The sequence below is a fragment of the Haemaphysalis longicornis genome, unplaced genomic scaffold (assembly GCF_048455015.1).
Source record: "Haemaphysalis longicornis isolate Haplotype H1 unplaced genomic scaffold, Haemaphysalis longicornis Haplotype H1 scaffold_2, whole genome shotgun sequence".
Lineage (NCBI taxonomy): Eukaryota > Metazoa > Arthropoda > Arachnida > Ixodida > Ixodidae > Haemaphysalis > Haemaphysalis longicornis.
In genome coordinates, this window is record NW_027526295.1 from 119,280,362 (window position 1) to 119,296,358 (window position 15,997).

General features: G+C 45.2%; 1 non-coding gene across 1 annotated transcript; it reads right to left on the reverse strand.

Moving 5' to 3' along the window:
- Positions 1 to 11,034: 11,034 nt before the first annotated feature.
- Positions 11,035 to 11,196, reverse strand: LOC144171225 (U1 spliceosomal RNA). Its single transcript, XR_013322898.1, has one exon. It is a non-coding gene; the product is annotated as a U1 spliceosomal RNA (small nuclear RNA).
- Between the last annotated feature and the right edge of the window lie 4,801 nt (positions 11,197 to 15,997).

The window sequence follows — 15,997 nt, forward strand, 5'->3', positions numbered from 1 at the left end:
GAGAGCTCCTCATTTGTCCCCTTAGGGGACTACAAAGCCGGAAAATGATGAGTTGAAGTGTACCTACAGCGTGTGGACCCTACAAAATTAACTATGTTCAAATCCCACATTTATTGCTCTTCGGACGGCTCATAACATAGCGAAAGTTTGCATACTTCTCTACAATTTGTTACATTGAAATTTTATACACGTTTGCAAATTCATCTACTTTAAATTTAAAAATACCCGGTTTATAAGTAGGAGTATACTGCCAGTAGACAGCTGTCACTGTGCGCGTGAACACATTCTCACTTTAGCACAAAAAAGGTTGCAATATTTAGGATCTTATTGTCTTCCGAGCACCAGTGTGTTCGGCGTCTGACTTAGGGGAGCAACGGTACTATTTACTAAGTAGGCTACTCTAACGAATTCACTGACGCGCCTGAACTAACACCACTAACAAGTTGTAGCAGCCGTAATGTACAAGTTTTACAACATCGCTAATACACTTCAGCTACACATTACAATAAAAAATCCATTCGGTCCTTCATGGGAACAGGTTAAGCGCCATGCACACCTGGAGGAAGGAAAACAGACAGAAAAAAAGTGCACTAACAACTGAGCTTTATTCGTTCCGAAAGCGATTATAAAGGCAGGAAAAACACCATGTGATATCAGTTGCACCACGTGTGAAAACGATTACATCTGCCACACTCGCCTAATCCACCTCGCGCGAAAGAAGGTCAACTGAAGGCTTGCTGACACATCGGTCCCCCATCTTTTTTATGACGTAGGCCTAGAACACTTCCCGTTCTTCTTTTTTACGATATGAATGCAGCACTCGGGTCCTCTCAAACGCTGGTTCAAAGCACCTTGACTTGCAGTCAGTCTTACAGTGAAGAGCCAGATTGCTTCCTGTTCCCGTCTTCAGCGTCGTCGCATGTTCACGCATCTGGAAGGCCTAGTTTTCAAGAATTTCAGGTATGTTGATGATTATTCTTGGTCGTACGGACATGTAGGTTTCAGCAACATGTGCATAAGGTTTTGAATGTGTTTGTGGATAATGGTCAGCGTCTGGCGTTTACAAGTGAGGTTCCCAAAGATGGAGTCATAGAGTTTTTGGACTTGCAGCTGACTTTCCAAGATAAGCGCGTCGGCGTGATGTATCACCCAAGGTCTAACAAGCCCCGGTTGAGTTATTCGTCTTGGGACTCTAAAGTGGTAAAAACAGGGATTGATGTCAATAGCCTGAACTCGTCTCTCGCAAAGTCTTGCGTCCACACCAGTGGGTACTAGTTTTGCGTGTCAGATAGATAGATTAAAAAAGCTGGCTTCTCTAATCACACCCTTGTGTTTGCTACAAAAAAAGGTTTTAACAGAGTTGAGACAGCACGGAAGATCTGCAGCTGAAAAAGAATCGCGCAAATGGTGTGCTGTTGTATGCTATCTTCCCGCAATTTCGCATAGAATAAAAAAGATAGCAGGCACGTTTGATGTTGCGGTGGTATTCTCGGGGAACAATAAATTAGAGAGGCTTATACCCAGAATTGACAATACGCTCTCCAGGAAAGGGGATTCCCAAAGAAAGGGTTGTGGCGTTAAGCGCAAGTTACAGTTTGTTGAGTGCCTATGTAATGTCGTGGATTGCATTCCTTTGAAGTGCAAAAGAAAGTACATCGGCCAAACAGGACTATGCCTCAATGAGCGCTTGCACGAACATCGAAACTCCCTCAAGGGCACGCCCACGTCACATTTACGATCGCATAGTGAGAGTTGCGGATGCTATTCCTTGTTCAATGCTAGTACTGTTTTAATGACTCACAAAGATAGGAGAACAAGGGAGATAACTTAAGCCTACTATATTACAAAGGGTTCAGATGACTGTATTATTTGCCCGTTCATATCACTACTGGATTCCGAAGTAGCCTATCTAGACAGTTGTTGAATGAGTGGCTGTTCTGTGCGCATGTGATACATACGTCAAGATTGATATTATCACACACGCTCCTATATACTTTTTCATGGTGTAATAAACATTTCAGTTGTTAGTCAGCGCTCGTGTTGTTGTCTTCTTCCTTCTGTCCTTGTTTTTTGTGCGGTGTTCACCACTATGAACTCGATGTCCTTTACTTCGATTTGAGCAAGGCTTTTGATGTCGTCTGCCATGATATATTATTTGAGAAAGCTTGTCAACTCGATTCACAACCATCCATCACATCCTATTTATGTAATTATTTATCGGATAGGTCATGCGTCGTGCATCATCTTCGTCTTCCCTCTCCTAGGAGGCGACAAGAGGTGTCCCTCATGGCTCTGTCCTGGGGCCACTTCTTTTTTCAATTTTCATTAGTGATGTTTCCTCAGTAATTCATGATTGTCACTTTCTCTTATATGCTGATGATGTCAAAATATTTACGGTTGTTTCAAACACTGCAAGCTGTTCTGCTCTTCAGCGAGCGATCATGTCTTTTTCGGATTGGTGCTCACGCAAAAAACTTCTTATTAATACATCAAAAACTAAGGTATTGACACCCACTAGAAAAACTGACAACATATTGTTTTCCTATAACATTAGCAGGAGAAGCACTACCACGTCTTGTGGAGGTTAAGGATCTCAGTGTTAATTTCGGTGTTAATTTCGACAGCAAATTGAGCTTCTCCCCGCACATCCGGGAGGTCACTCAGCGGGCCCTCCGATATCTTGGCGTTATAGATCGCCTATCAGAAAAGTTCAAGCAGCCGGGCACTTTTTACAACCTGTACACGACTAATTTTCGTCCGCAGCTCGAGTATGTTTCTGTGGTATCGAATAGCGCATGCAGAACACTCTGTATGCATATTGAAAGTGTCCAGAAGAAGTTTATATATATATCTTCAATCATCTCTTTGCTAGCCATAACAATTTTGGTTCGTTCTCTGTACCGATGCTAGAGTGCCTAAACTCCAGACGTATTATACCTGATATTCTTTTCCTGTTCAAAATCATTTATGGCGCAGTGTCTTGTGGTGAAATGCTACAGCATGTTCTATTCCATGTGGCGCGAAAATTCACCAGAAGACACGACACCTTTTTTTAATCCAAGCTGTCTGCGTGGTTTGTTCCCCATGTTTCACCTCCAGTGTACGTACGATGTGTACTCCAAATATTTAGACATATTTAATAATTCCTCGACACAGTTCCGCAAACATCTCTGTGCGCTTGTCATGTAAGTGACCTGTTTGTCCTCTGTTCACGCGCGGTCACTTGGGCATGATGTGATGACAACACAATCTTTTCTTTTTATATATATTCCCCTTATTCAACGTCTGGTTTTCTCTACGTGTATATTCCTTGTATGGTCCTTTTCTTACATATAAGCTATCTTGATTCACTCAGTTTCTGTGAAAGTAAACATTGTTTTATTCTTGTACATTTTTGAAATTATCTGTGTATGAAGACCACTGGTGTGGTGTCACATGCTTTACTGCAAGGCCTTCTACTTTTTCATGTGTGTATGTGTGTGGTTGTGTTTTCTGTGGGTGCATGTATATGCTGGTGTACGGCAGTGGGTAATTTTTGTGTGCGTGTGTGGCACCAACACTGTCCTTTATTTGCATTACTTGTCAGGTGTGGGCATCTTACATTGCCTGTTTTTTGTTTTTTTCTTCGTGCGCAAGAACAAAGGCCCTCCGGCTGTTCCTGGGAACGTTAATAAACTATTGATTGATTGATTATTACTATTAATATTATTGTATATTTCGAACGTCACTCAATACCGGTAAGTTACCCACTCGTTGGAAGACGGCGAGGGTTGTTCCTATATTTAGGTCACGGTCAAAGTTAGACACAACAAACTACCACCCGGTTTCTATTCTCTGAGCTGCCTCAAAACACTTGGAGACCGTACTACATACGCTACTCACTTTTAGTGTAAAAAACTTTATTATTACTTCAGCAACACGGCTTTCTCGCTGGGAGATCGACCACCACTAATCTTGTAAATTTTAGGCTGCATGCTTCGGAAGCTGTGCAGGAAATAGGACAACTCGATGTCGTTTACATTGATTTGAGCAAGGCTTTTGATGTGGTCGGCCATGATATATTATTTAAAAAGATGTGTTAAATCTATTTAAAACTATCCATCACACCCCTTTATGCAATTATTTAACGGGTAGGTCATGCTTCGTGCATACAAACGGGCAGTCTTCCCTCTCCCACGAGGCCACAAGCGGTGTCCCTCAGTGCTCTGTTCTGGAACCACTTCTTTTTTAAATTTTTATAAATGATGTTTTCTGAGTAATTCATGATTGTCAATTTCTCTTATATGCTGATGATTTTAAAATATTTACCTCGGTTTCAAACACTGCAAGCTGTTCCGCTTTCCAGCGAGTGGTCACGTGTTTGTCAGGTTGATGCTCACGCAACAATCTCCTAAATATTACATCAAAAACTAAGATAATGACATACACTAGAAAAACTGACAACATATTGTTCTCCTATAACATAACGGTGAAGCACTACCACGTGTTGTTGAGGTTGATGATCTTGGTGTTAATTTCGACAGTAAATTGCGCTTCTCCCCGCACATCCGGGAGGTCACTCGGTGGGCACTCCGATCTCTTGGCGCTATATGTCGCCCATCAAAGTAGTTCAACGAGCCGGGCTCTTTTCTCATGCTGTACACGACTATTTGTCGTCCGCAGCTCGAGTATGCTTCTGTGGTATGAAATAGCACATGCAAAACACTCTGCATGCACATGGAAAGTGTCTAGAGGAAGCTTATATCTATCTTCAATCATCGCTTCGCTAGCTATAACAATTTTGTGTCATTCTCTGTACCGATGCTAGAGTGCTTAAACTCCAGACGTATTAGGGCTGATCTTCTTTTTCTGTTCAAAATCATTTATGGCGCAGTGTCTTGTAATGAAATGCTACAACATGTTCCACTTCAAGTGCCGCAAAATTCCATCAGAAGACACCACACATTTTTATCCCGGTTGTCTGCGTGGCTAGGGCCCCATGTTTGGCCTCCAGCGTATGTACAACCAGTACTCCGAATATTTAAACATATTCAAAAATTCCTTGACAAAGTTCCGCAAACATGTTTGTGAGCTTGTCATGTAAGTGGCCTTTTTTATCCTCTGTACACGCGCGGTCACTTGGGCATGAAGTGATGACAACACTATTCTTTCTTTTTTATTTATTTCCCCCTATTTCAATATATACATTTTTCTAGATGTATATTCATTCTATGCTCCTTTTCTTACATATAAGCTATCTTGATTCACTCCGTTTCTCTACAACTGAACTTTGTTTACGTTCATGTACATTTTTGAAATTATCTGTGTATGACACCACTGGTGTGGTGTCACATGCCTTACTGCAAGGCGCTGTACTTGTTTTTATGCGTATGTCTGTGTTTGTGTTTCTGTGGGTGCACGTTTATTCTGGTGTACGACTGTGTGTAATTTTTGTGTGCGTGTGTGTCAGAAACACTGTCCTTTATTTGCATTAGTTTTGAGTTGTGGGCAACTAACATTGCCTGTTTTTCCTTCTTGTGCCAGAACAAAGGTCCTCCGGCTGTTCCGGAGCATGTTAAACAACGATTGATTGATTGATTGATTGATTATTAAAACGCATTAGGAACCAGGTTGTGGTCGATACTGAACACCTCAAGCCTTGTCAAGTTGGCTTCGACGCCGCGTCGTTTGGATGGTAATCGTCTGGCACAGTGCCTGGTGTAGACCTTGTAGATAAGGTACATGTGCAGCAGAAGCGGAGTTGCGTAAACTTAGTTCGCTCCATGAAGTGATGCTGAAGTGGAGGGAGATGAACCGACCATCTTTCTATCCGGATATGCGTGATAGTTCATTTATTTATTTCTAAAATATGCTCAGGAGGCTAAAATGGGAATTTTACTGTCACTGTGTTAGCCATGTCGTGTTCGTACAGCGCCTGAGCCTACGTAGGATTTTCTGTCAACTCCCCTTCTCTCCGTCCCAACTAGTGAATAAATACCTTTTAACCAATGTTATTTCTCACCTTGGGCTGGAAATGTAGTTTAAATTTCGCGAATGACATGTTATAATACAACGTGAGATAAGCAAAAGTTCTGGTAGCTGTAATCCAGCACTCGGTAGCACACCCAAGAAGTTGCTAGTTCTCGAAACGTTGTCCGTACCGGCAGAGCGTTCATACAGAAAAAATATTTCCGAATAACAATGTGGCTGTCAGGCTCCTTTCTCTATCGCTGCGTTGAACTGAACATGACCACAAGTGGGTTGCTGGAAACCCCGTCATTGTTTCCTCGTCCGACGCGACAGATGTGGGCACGGCCACCATTCTTTCCCTAGTTTACAAGAAAAGGCCGGTACTGATGCATCATAACGTACCTGTCCCTGTCTTGCGCCTCACGGCCAGCTTATGGGTAAGGTATTTTAGTGAAAGGAAGGGGCAATGACCTTCCCTGCTCGTTTGCGTACAATTTTGCGGGTATTGAAAAGCTCAGGGAGCCCGCCTGCTGTGCGCAGGCAACACAGACAAGGGCATAGTGAAAGAAGCCAGGAGCCACTTACACTGCTCCTAACGTGTGTTCACCGGTTTTCCCTGCGTCCTCTCTGTCGCTACAGCTTTTGCCCACACGGTCATGTTCCTCGTGGTAGAAATAAACAGCGCTAGGCATAACCACATATGTCCCGGAGCAGGCAACCAAATTTAAGGGTGCTGTAAACAAACTTTTCATTAGCACGTGGCTGACCCGTTTGGCTCGGTTGCCGTGTCACAATCCGAGCCGTCGGCCTTTTACGCCCATATTATCAGAGCTGACGCGAGGATATCAGGACAGCGAGACTGGCAGCTTCAGCTCACTATGCGCCCTACAAGTTTAGCACTGTTTTTTTTCTAATGTTGATGTAGTAGAGATTCCGCATGCGCCGCACATGAGGCGTCGTGGTGAAACGTAGGCTCACGGAGAACGAAGCAGAATTTCAGGCATGTAAAACATAGTTGATGCAATGCGCTAAAAACTGAATTGCCGGGTACGGTTAGAGAAGCTCGACACTTCAATATTGTAACCATTAGGCGATGAGAGAATATTCCTGTTTATTCTTAAGGTAAAAAGCAAACGCATAGTTTTGGCACCCTGGAGGCATTCGCTTTCGCTCCAATAATTTAGTTTGAGCTGTGGTATAGGATAAATATCCGAATATATATAAACAAGTGGTGTAACTTTATACCGAAATATAGATGGCCCCCTCCTAGTGGTAAGCCTGCACGCATCTTGCAACCTTTCAACAGCATCTGTTAACCTTCCAAGCACATTACTGTTTAAATGTACTACACTGAGTCACCGTTGAAGACAGCGAAGAAAAACTGTGGTAAAGCAAAGGTAGTAGGAGGGTGATTAGTGTATCTAAGGACAGGAGTGAGGCAACAGTGTAACATTCGCAGGAAATCATAAACTCATGCCATGGAACTTGTCGCGGTTTTGGAATACCTAACGAGCTGAGCTAGACTTTAGTTGTGTGGCTAATACGTCGTCTATGTGGCCGTAAGGCCATAGGCCATTCTCACTGTCTGCGAGGCATTTGCTGTGTGCCTGACCGGACGCTCGGCAAGAAGAATCAGCAGCACTGCAGTTTGGCTAGCCCGTTTCGTGCTTTTTACTCATTTTACGACAGTTTCAGGTATTATTACAAGTCTGCCTCGTGAAGTCCTCACGTTCGTGGCGAAGACCTTATCGAAAGTTGCACTACTCAGAACGCCTGCTTAACTAAGTATCCTCGGAATATGTTTGAGGAATTAGTCAGTTTTAATAGTGACTTTGTTGCCGTGCCTGGGCCAGATGCATTGTTACCACCTCTTTGTCAAGTTTGTGACTCGAGATAAGCAAGTTGCGAGACCAAGCATCGTTTTCCTAACTCCGCAGAAGAGTGCTGGTACCACTTTGTTCCGAACGTTATAAAATTTCGAAAGTAGCACGCAATTATGCAATGAATATTTTCTGTGAAGAGACATGAAGATATTCTTGACAACTTAGAACACCACCGCTGTCCAGTGTTTACTGTAAATCAGCGAGGAATAGATGTTTAATTTAACCCATACAAATCCATCCTGCAACATCGCCAGCTGGTTAAAACTGTTGGTGGCATCTTGGATGATCCGCTGCTACCGCGAGAAACTTTTCTTACGGGCAACCAAATTTATTACGCTAAGGCTGATGGGTAGAAAAGAATTCGTTATGCTGAGCAACTTAATAACGCACGTATTGTGAACGATGCCTACAAAATATTGAATAATTTCATAATAATGCGCTACAGGGACAATGAAGACAGCAACTTGTTACTTTTGAACCGTAAAGTAGACCTATTATATGTCGCCATTGCGTAAACTGCGTCTCCTCGTGCTTGTACTACGCCCATGTAGGTTTCCCTCGTATAAGAAAAGGCTTTTTGTTTCCTCGCAGTGCCTTGGTGGCCGCATTTTTGGGTAACACTTGGATCTCGTTGTTTGACGTATTTCTGGAATTGCTTTCGTTCACTTCATTGGTATAGATAATTCTGAGTTTTTTCTTACCTAGATCGATACATAAGTTCAGCACTAGAATTGCTACCATTTCCCTAAGCAGGCCATATTTGGCACGTTCACTGGAACTTGGAGTGACGTTAAGCAATACTTTAAGCAAAATCGCACTGTGCAGATGGATGATAGGCGTCTTAGTTCGTCTGAATTAGGTTCAAAACTGAATTTCCGGCTTCTCTTAGTTTTGCCACCTACACGCGAATCAACAAAGCTACCCAACAACTGGAAGCTTGGCTTGATGCGTCAAGATTTCAGCTTGCGTAGCCAGTTCCATGGCTAAGTTATAGCGGGTGCGCCAGGTATTTGAGAACAAAATGCTTCCGTCAGGCACAACCGAATATCTCCAGCAAAATCAGACATATTTTCACCAAACCTTGCGAAGTACTTCGGCTATAGTTTATTTCCATAACTGCTCAATTAAGCCGCCTCCGGCCGCAATAAGCGATTCGATTCGGTTTCGCAAACGAGTGCTGCACAGGTCAGGTGCTAAGAGATGTTGGCAGTTTAGTGAGAAATGGCGGCCTTCAACGAGTCTTTTGTATCATGCGGGCCTTTGTTGGCCTCTTCCTCAACGACGCCCCAGACATAGTGGTCGAGCGCATTTAAATCTGGAGAACGAGGAGCCCACAAGTTGCGGCTAGCGGGGTCGCAGAAGTTTCAACCATGCCACCATTGGGGCATGCAGGCGGTGCGGAAAGGATCCGAATCCTGCTAAAAGGCCAATGGTCTTCCTTTAGAAGCACTCTCTATCCATGGCTTTACAACGGGGGCAAGCACAGCCACGTTACCGGCAGCATTAACCCGGAGTCCCACAAAAAAAGTGCGGCGGCGTCACATCACCCTCTTTGCGGACAATTTATAACACCATCGCCCTAGAAATTAAGGGGTTATGGGGATGTCTGACTGCTGACGGTGATTTTACCTTTTCGCCACAGAACCCACGTGACCGCCACAATACATCAGTTCTGTCCACACCTTGTAAACGAAAGACTTCGCTTCGTTCCGAAAGGTGGCAATTCCCAAGTCACTGGGGCCTCAACCCATCCGATAATAATGGTTGTTCACACTGGCCATCAATACTCTCAGAATTTCGTGGAAAACGTTTTTGAGAAGCCCGGCTGCTGTGCCGACGTTTTAGTTCCAACCAACTTCAGGCGCCTTTGCCCAAAACTGAAGCTATGGTCCCGTGGAGTGCGCAAACACGGCTAAATAGGGAAGGAAAAAAAGGAATTTTAGCAAGACCAGTATGACGATTCGGCACTGATTGTTGGTGGGTAGCTGGGGTTGAAGTCGAAACAACTTCATATTTGCAAATCAACATCGCTTGCGAGTGCAGTCCCACAGCGAGCCGAAAACGTGCTTGGCTGCTCTTGCGCCAAGTACAGCGAACATAATATTATGCTTCTGGTATTCAGAGCTCCGATTGGCTTGCAGTATGTAGTGTGCACGTATAGAAAATATGCCCACTGTTCCCTCTGGCTCCTGTTGAGATCATCACGCACCGGGGTTCTTTTTCTGATGAGGATAGATTGATGATGATATTTTCCGTGATGTATATGGCCGGTTGCCCCCTTTATGGAATGTAGTTTCGTCATTTTTGAAGGACTACGGCTGTGAGCGCAGCCCAAACATGAGAATTTGAATAGAAAACTGTAGGGCACGTGGTTAAATAAGGAACGTAAGTTTTTCTTTGTCGGACTTTTCTCGAAAATTTGCTCCGTAGTTCTACGAAATAGTTTACTCTTATTGGCTTCCGCCGACACCCAATAACTTTGTGTTGTTGTTTTTGTTTAGCGCAGTTGTTAACTTGAATTGCCCATTCGTGCTGCGGAAAAATGTGCACAGTAAGAAAGAGATAATGAAATATGGAAAAATAAACGGGGAAACAATCACCTGGGGTTTTGCGGATAGTCAAAAGTACGCACCAATGTCGTAAAGCGGAAATCTTCCGATGCACCCCTAAGGCGGTAAGTATGAGAACGTGGAGCCTGTTGCAGTTGGCGGAGCTGGTGGATTCCGAAAAATCTGGTTTAGCGCCAATCATTACATAATGCCGCTCGCTGCTGGTGTTAATGAGTCCGGGCAGATTTGACAAGCAGGGAATCGGCAGTCCATGACACCGGATATTGGTCATAGCTCTGGTACTGAACACTGAGCAAAGCGGACAGACTCAAATAAGGTGCTCACGGTTTGCTCAAACCACGTACGTATACGACGTTCCCGAGGTGTAATGGGGTGAACTTGGGAAGACTGAACTTTGTCAGATCATGACCGTCTCGGGGCGATCAAAGTGGCAACAAAAAAAGGAGGAATTCAGAATGGGTCATGCGGGTCGGAACTCTGGGCAAGCGCTCCAGAATCTGCCCCTCTGCAAACGCATGAAGCATATGGAGGCATGGACCAACCGTTCCGCTCTTGTATGACCTTTCTTACCTCACAGTTCAAGGCCCCATGCAGCTAACGCCATCCAGTCTGTCTTTGTAATTGTAGAAGGAAGGGGATCCGCTCTGGCGCAGTTCCCCGCTACCAAAAATTAAGTGCCCCACCTCCCAGTGACGGGATAGTGGCAGGGCTCAACACGGGCGCAGTGCAATGCCCGTGTCCTCCCTGGAGGCACCCCCTCAATGATCAGGGTAACCCCTGCACCAGGTAAGTATGCCCGGGGAGCGCCACGCGTTGCAACGCCACCGATGAAGACGCACCACGGGGCTTCGGTGGGCAGGTTGCGGGACATTAAAATTAGGCTTCGGAAATAATGACTCTTGAAAAACATGGGAATGTGTCTGAATAAGCTGCCAAAATTCGCTATAACTTTTTATGCATCATTAATTAGTTTGCAGGCCCTGGTCAACAAATTTTTAGAAGGTATGAAAATTTCGGTTAGGCAGCTGCTTCATAAAATATTTATAGTCGCTAGAGGCGTGAATGCGGCGTGCCGGGTCGCCTGCTGGCAAACAGATGGGAAGGAAAACAAGAGATTCAGAATATTAAGGCTGCGAGAGTTCATGAACGCACGTCTCCTAAATGAGGGCAGAGACAAGAAGTGGATGAACGTAGACAGTCTTCGCACGGGTATGTGCAAGACAAACCTCCCGGACTTGTGCATCATACAAAAATGTTCAGAGAACCACTTTTTAATACATGTGCGTTCCTTTTTAGTGGGATTTTAACGTAATGAAGGTGTTTTTTTATAAAGAAAACCCTTGACTTGTCACTTTGCATGCATGGTAAAGCTATCAAATCACGAAAAACGTCGACCTGTTTGATATGGCCTAAATGTTGTAACACAAAGAAAAAACATCAGAACTGGCATGAATGCAACACGCCTAACCCTTTTGAGAGCAAGCCGTTGGGCAAAGTGTAAAATAATTAATTAATTAAATAGTTTTTTTATTATAACTATTTATTATGATTTATTTATTTATTTATATTTATTTTTTTAATTTGCAGCATACTGCATGGTCATTTGGGGCCCCAGATGTAGGGGTATGAATTGTTTCAGAACATTTACTGCTTGCTATGTTGTATTTCAAGTCGTACGATTGGACTGGCATTTTTTGTCGGGACAGCGTAAGATATTTTTCCTGTGGAGCATTGTAACGAGGCCATTTTAGAGCTATATTATACAATAAAAAATTCCACGCGTTTCCCCGAGGGGAAGAATGTGAAAGTGCGAATGCACGAGTTGAATTTGCGCGGTTCGGTAATGTTCGCGAAAGAGAGATCACACACACACACACAACTACAAAGAAAGCAGATGCATTTATTCACAGACACCTATTTGTGTTGTCGTTGTACTTGATTGCTAGAGCGGATCTCAGCTTTGAAATTTCGTATCAGTACTCCTTTAAGCGGGTGCATTAGCCCTTCTCACGCCCGATTCTTGGCCAATCCCCCACGTGGGTATGTGCCATGTCAGCGGCCAGGCAGCGCGCGCCCATCTCCCCCCGTTGCCAAGGAAGACGAGGAGCGCGTGCACCCGCAGCTGTTGCTATGCGGACGGCGGCGGACGCTTCAGGCTCGCTTGAGAAGAGCATTCGCAGTTAGAATTCGCTGCGTTTACTCAGTAAGCAACTAAAGAACTAAGCAACTAAGCAATCTTTCTTTTAGCTTGTTTGGGTGATTCCTCCAAAATTTTCTATTTCTTGCGGATTTATAAGTCCGGGAGACTGGTGTCTGTTCGCATCCCTTCCCAGCCCAGCGCGCTAAAGGTATGTGCGTCAAACCGTAGAAGTGTTAGGAACACGGTTAGTGAACGCAAGTGAACCCAATTTGTGTATCTGTGTATGGGAAAAAGCTTCGCTCCTGTCGGTGCATTTAACAATGACATGCAAGATAAATCTGGAAAAATAAGAAGGGAATGGTAGGGATTGGGGACTACGTATCTCACGGGGCGTGGCGTGGTAAATAGAACGTCAACAATCCGCACGCGAAGCCACTGCCTGTAGGTCACTTCTAGAGGAAGCAAAAAATGAGAGCTCCTAATTTGTCACCTTAGGGGGACGACAAAGCGGAGAATGATCAGCCTTGGTGTACCTACAGCGTGTGGACCCTCCAAAATGAAGTATGTTCAAATCCCACATTTATTGCTGTTCGAGCAACTCATAACATAGCGAAAGTTTGCCTACTTTTCCAACATGTGTTACATCAAAATTTTATACACGTTTGCAATTTTGTGCACTTTAAATCTGAAAATATTCGGTTTATAACTGGGAGTATAGTTTCCGTAGAGAGCTGTCACTGTGCGTTTGAACATATTTTCACTTTATCCCAAAAAACGTTGCGAGGTTTAGGATCATATCTTCTTCCGAGCACCAGTGTGTTGCAAGGACACAGAGACGCACATCGACAAACTATGCTGAAATGAGTGATAACATTATCACGGGGCGGCCTCTCTCGCATCCACCATGGTCCCACGTAATTCGCGCCAGCAGAACCAAATCCTCCCCTAGTAGTACGTGGCCTCTGAGAAACGTTGCATTAATCGCCATGGCAACGAGTGGCGAGGGGGGAAAAGGCGTTTGCTGACGTCGCGGGGGTTGCTGACGTCATTTTTCCCGTGGCAGTCAGGCCAGGCCGCCGCGCCCCGGCCCCTGAAACCGACGCTCGCCTAACTTTCGCGACTGCTGCCGGTCGCTGCCTCATGGCCCGCGCGGCAATGGCACCAGGCGCGAAAGTTGGACGAGCAGCGGCGATGACTCGAAATGGCCGTCGCCCGTCGTTTGTTATGTGTGCAGTAACGTGTTTAATAATTGAACAAAGGAAAACATGTAGGTAATAGTATGTTTTCTGGTGTCGAATTGATGTCTTTGTGGCGATATTAATTGGAGTGTTACACAAACATTCTTTTCGCTTTGCGTTTATTCAAAATTCATATGAGGACGTCTTTGATTCGAAGTCATGAAAACACATGTACTGTCGGGAGCAAAAGTCTGGATTCCACGCGAGCGGCGGCCGATATGCATTGCAGCGCCACCCTGCGAAAGCTCGCCTGCTGCGAGACACCGGCTGTAGGGCCTATCTTAACTGCACGCATGTTCGTTCGCCCACACGAGTCTGATACGGTTTTTGTTTTCACGGAAAGAGCGAACGGTGTCGCTTCGGCTGTCCATGTAGCGCGCCTTTTGAAAGTGGTCACAATCAGGGGCGCAACTTGCGATCACTACAGCATGAGCTGCTATCTGTGGGCGCGTTGCGCTCAGCAGTGTGCTTTTCTTTTTTTGTTACTACTTCTTATTACCGTTGTCTTTCACAGATATTCGCAATGTGGGACTCAGCCGCAAACCACTACACGCGCCGGTGTGAATGAAGCCTGTCGCATGCGTGAGTTCGTTAAAATAAAAAAGAAACTAAAATTACGCCGACATGTTCAAAATTGGTGCTAGCGCCTATAGCCATGCGCAGTCTCGAGCGCACCGTGACTTTTCGGTGTCGTAAAGTGAATACCATGATGGGATTATCACCTCTGCAAGCGTGCGATAGGACCGTTTCGTGTAGTAAGCGCTATTTAAGATCGCTGTTCGTTATTCACGTTGTCACTCACGAAAATGCCGCCACCGGTCCCCGTCAACGAGAGGAAACGCATTGTTGAGTTATGCCTACAAGGAATTTCTCAGCGCGAGATCTGCCGTCGGACTGCTAGATCCCGAAGAGCTGTCCGCCGAGCAATTCAGGCGTACAGGGACGAAGGAGGCCGCCTTGAAGATTCTGAGCGCAGCGGAAGACCGAGGGCCACCGACGAAGAGTCTGATAGACTAATAATCGCCATGGCTGCCACAGATCCCTTCATCAGCGCCAAAGAGATCCGTGAGACACTTAATTTGGATATTTCTTGTTGGACTATCCGACGTAGATTGAAAGAGGCCGGGCTGAATAACTGTGCGGCCGCACAAAAGCCACGTTTAACGGAGAGACAAAGGCGTCTGCGACTGGAGATTGCCCGCATGGTGGAGCAATGGGAGCCGGACGACTGGAGAGAAGTCGTATTTACTGATGAGTCCTCTTTTTCAAGCCGATGGGACCAGCAGCAGCGCGTCTGGCGGCCAGTAAATTGCAGGTATGGTCGGCGCCGTTTATTGTCATTGCATAAGTAAGAGTCTCTCTGTGGTGCAATTATCAGTTGAAACATTCTTATTGAGTATCACAGTAATTCACCTTAATTCTATGAATATGTTTTGCCCCTATTTTTGCTATAATATAATATCGTACTAAAATTATGTACGGATAGCAGCAAGTGACCTTGTACTTTATTTGTTGTCCTTTTTGTGCGGTGTAGACTACTCAATGCGTTATATTATTTTGATAATAAGTTCGAAGCTCTTCGAAGTTAGGGCTGGATGTGCATCCGTTAAGCAAATACGCTTCCTGTATTGGTGGTAGAAAAGTATCAGTATTTTCGTGGCATTTGCTTACAGCACGGCCAGCCTGTTTTTTCGTCAAAATGTATTTTTTTACACGCTTGCTTACACTTTTTTAAATAGATACCTGCCGCCATGGACCCAGACTGTGTTGTCCAGTGGGCGATGCACAGTCAACGTCTGGGGAGCCATCAGCAAGGACGGCCTGGGACCACTTGTACGGATTGAAGGGCGGTTTCAAGCACGCTCTTACTGCGCGATACTTGAGAAAGACTTCATTCCGTACGTCCTGGACGGGCCGTTCAAGGATGGCTGCTGCCTCCTCCAGCACGACCGGAGCCCCGTCCACACCGCGCGCTCCGTGACGGCACTGCTGGAAGACCTCGGGATCAGGACTTTGGAGTGGCCGCCGGTCGGGGCGGACTTGAATCCTATCGAGAGTGTGTGGGGGCTAATGAAAAAACGCCTTGCTGGGCGCCATCTCATCAGTTCCACTTCCGACACCCTTTGGGCTGCAGTAAAAGAAGAATGGGAGGCACTCCGAGCTACCCAAGGACTCGTTTCTTCACTTTACGAGTCTATGCCAAGGCGCGTAGCCGAG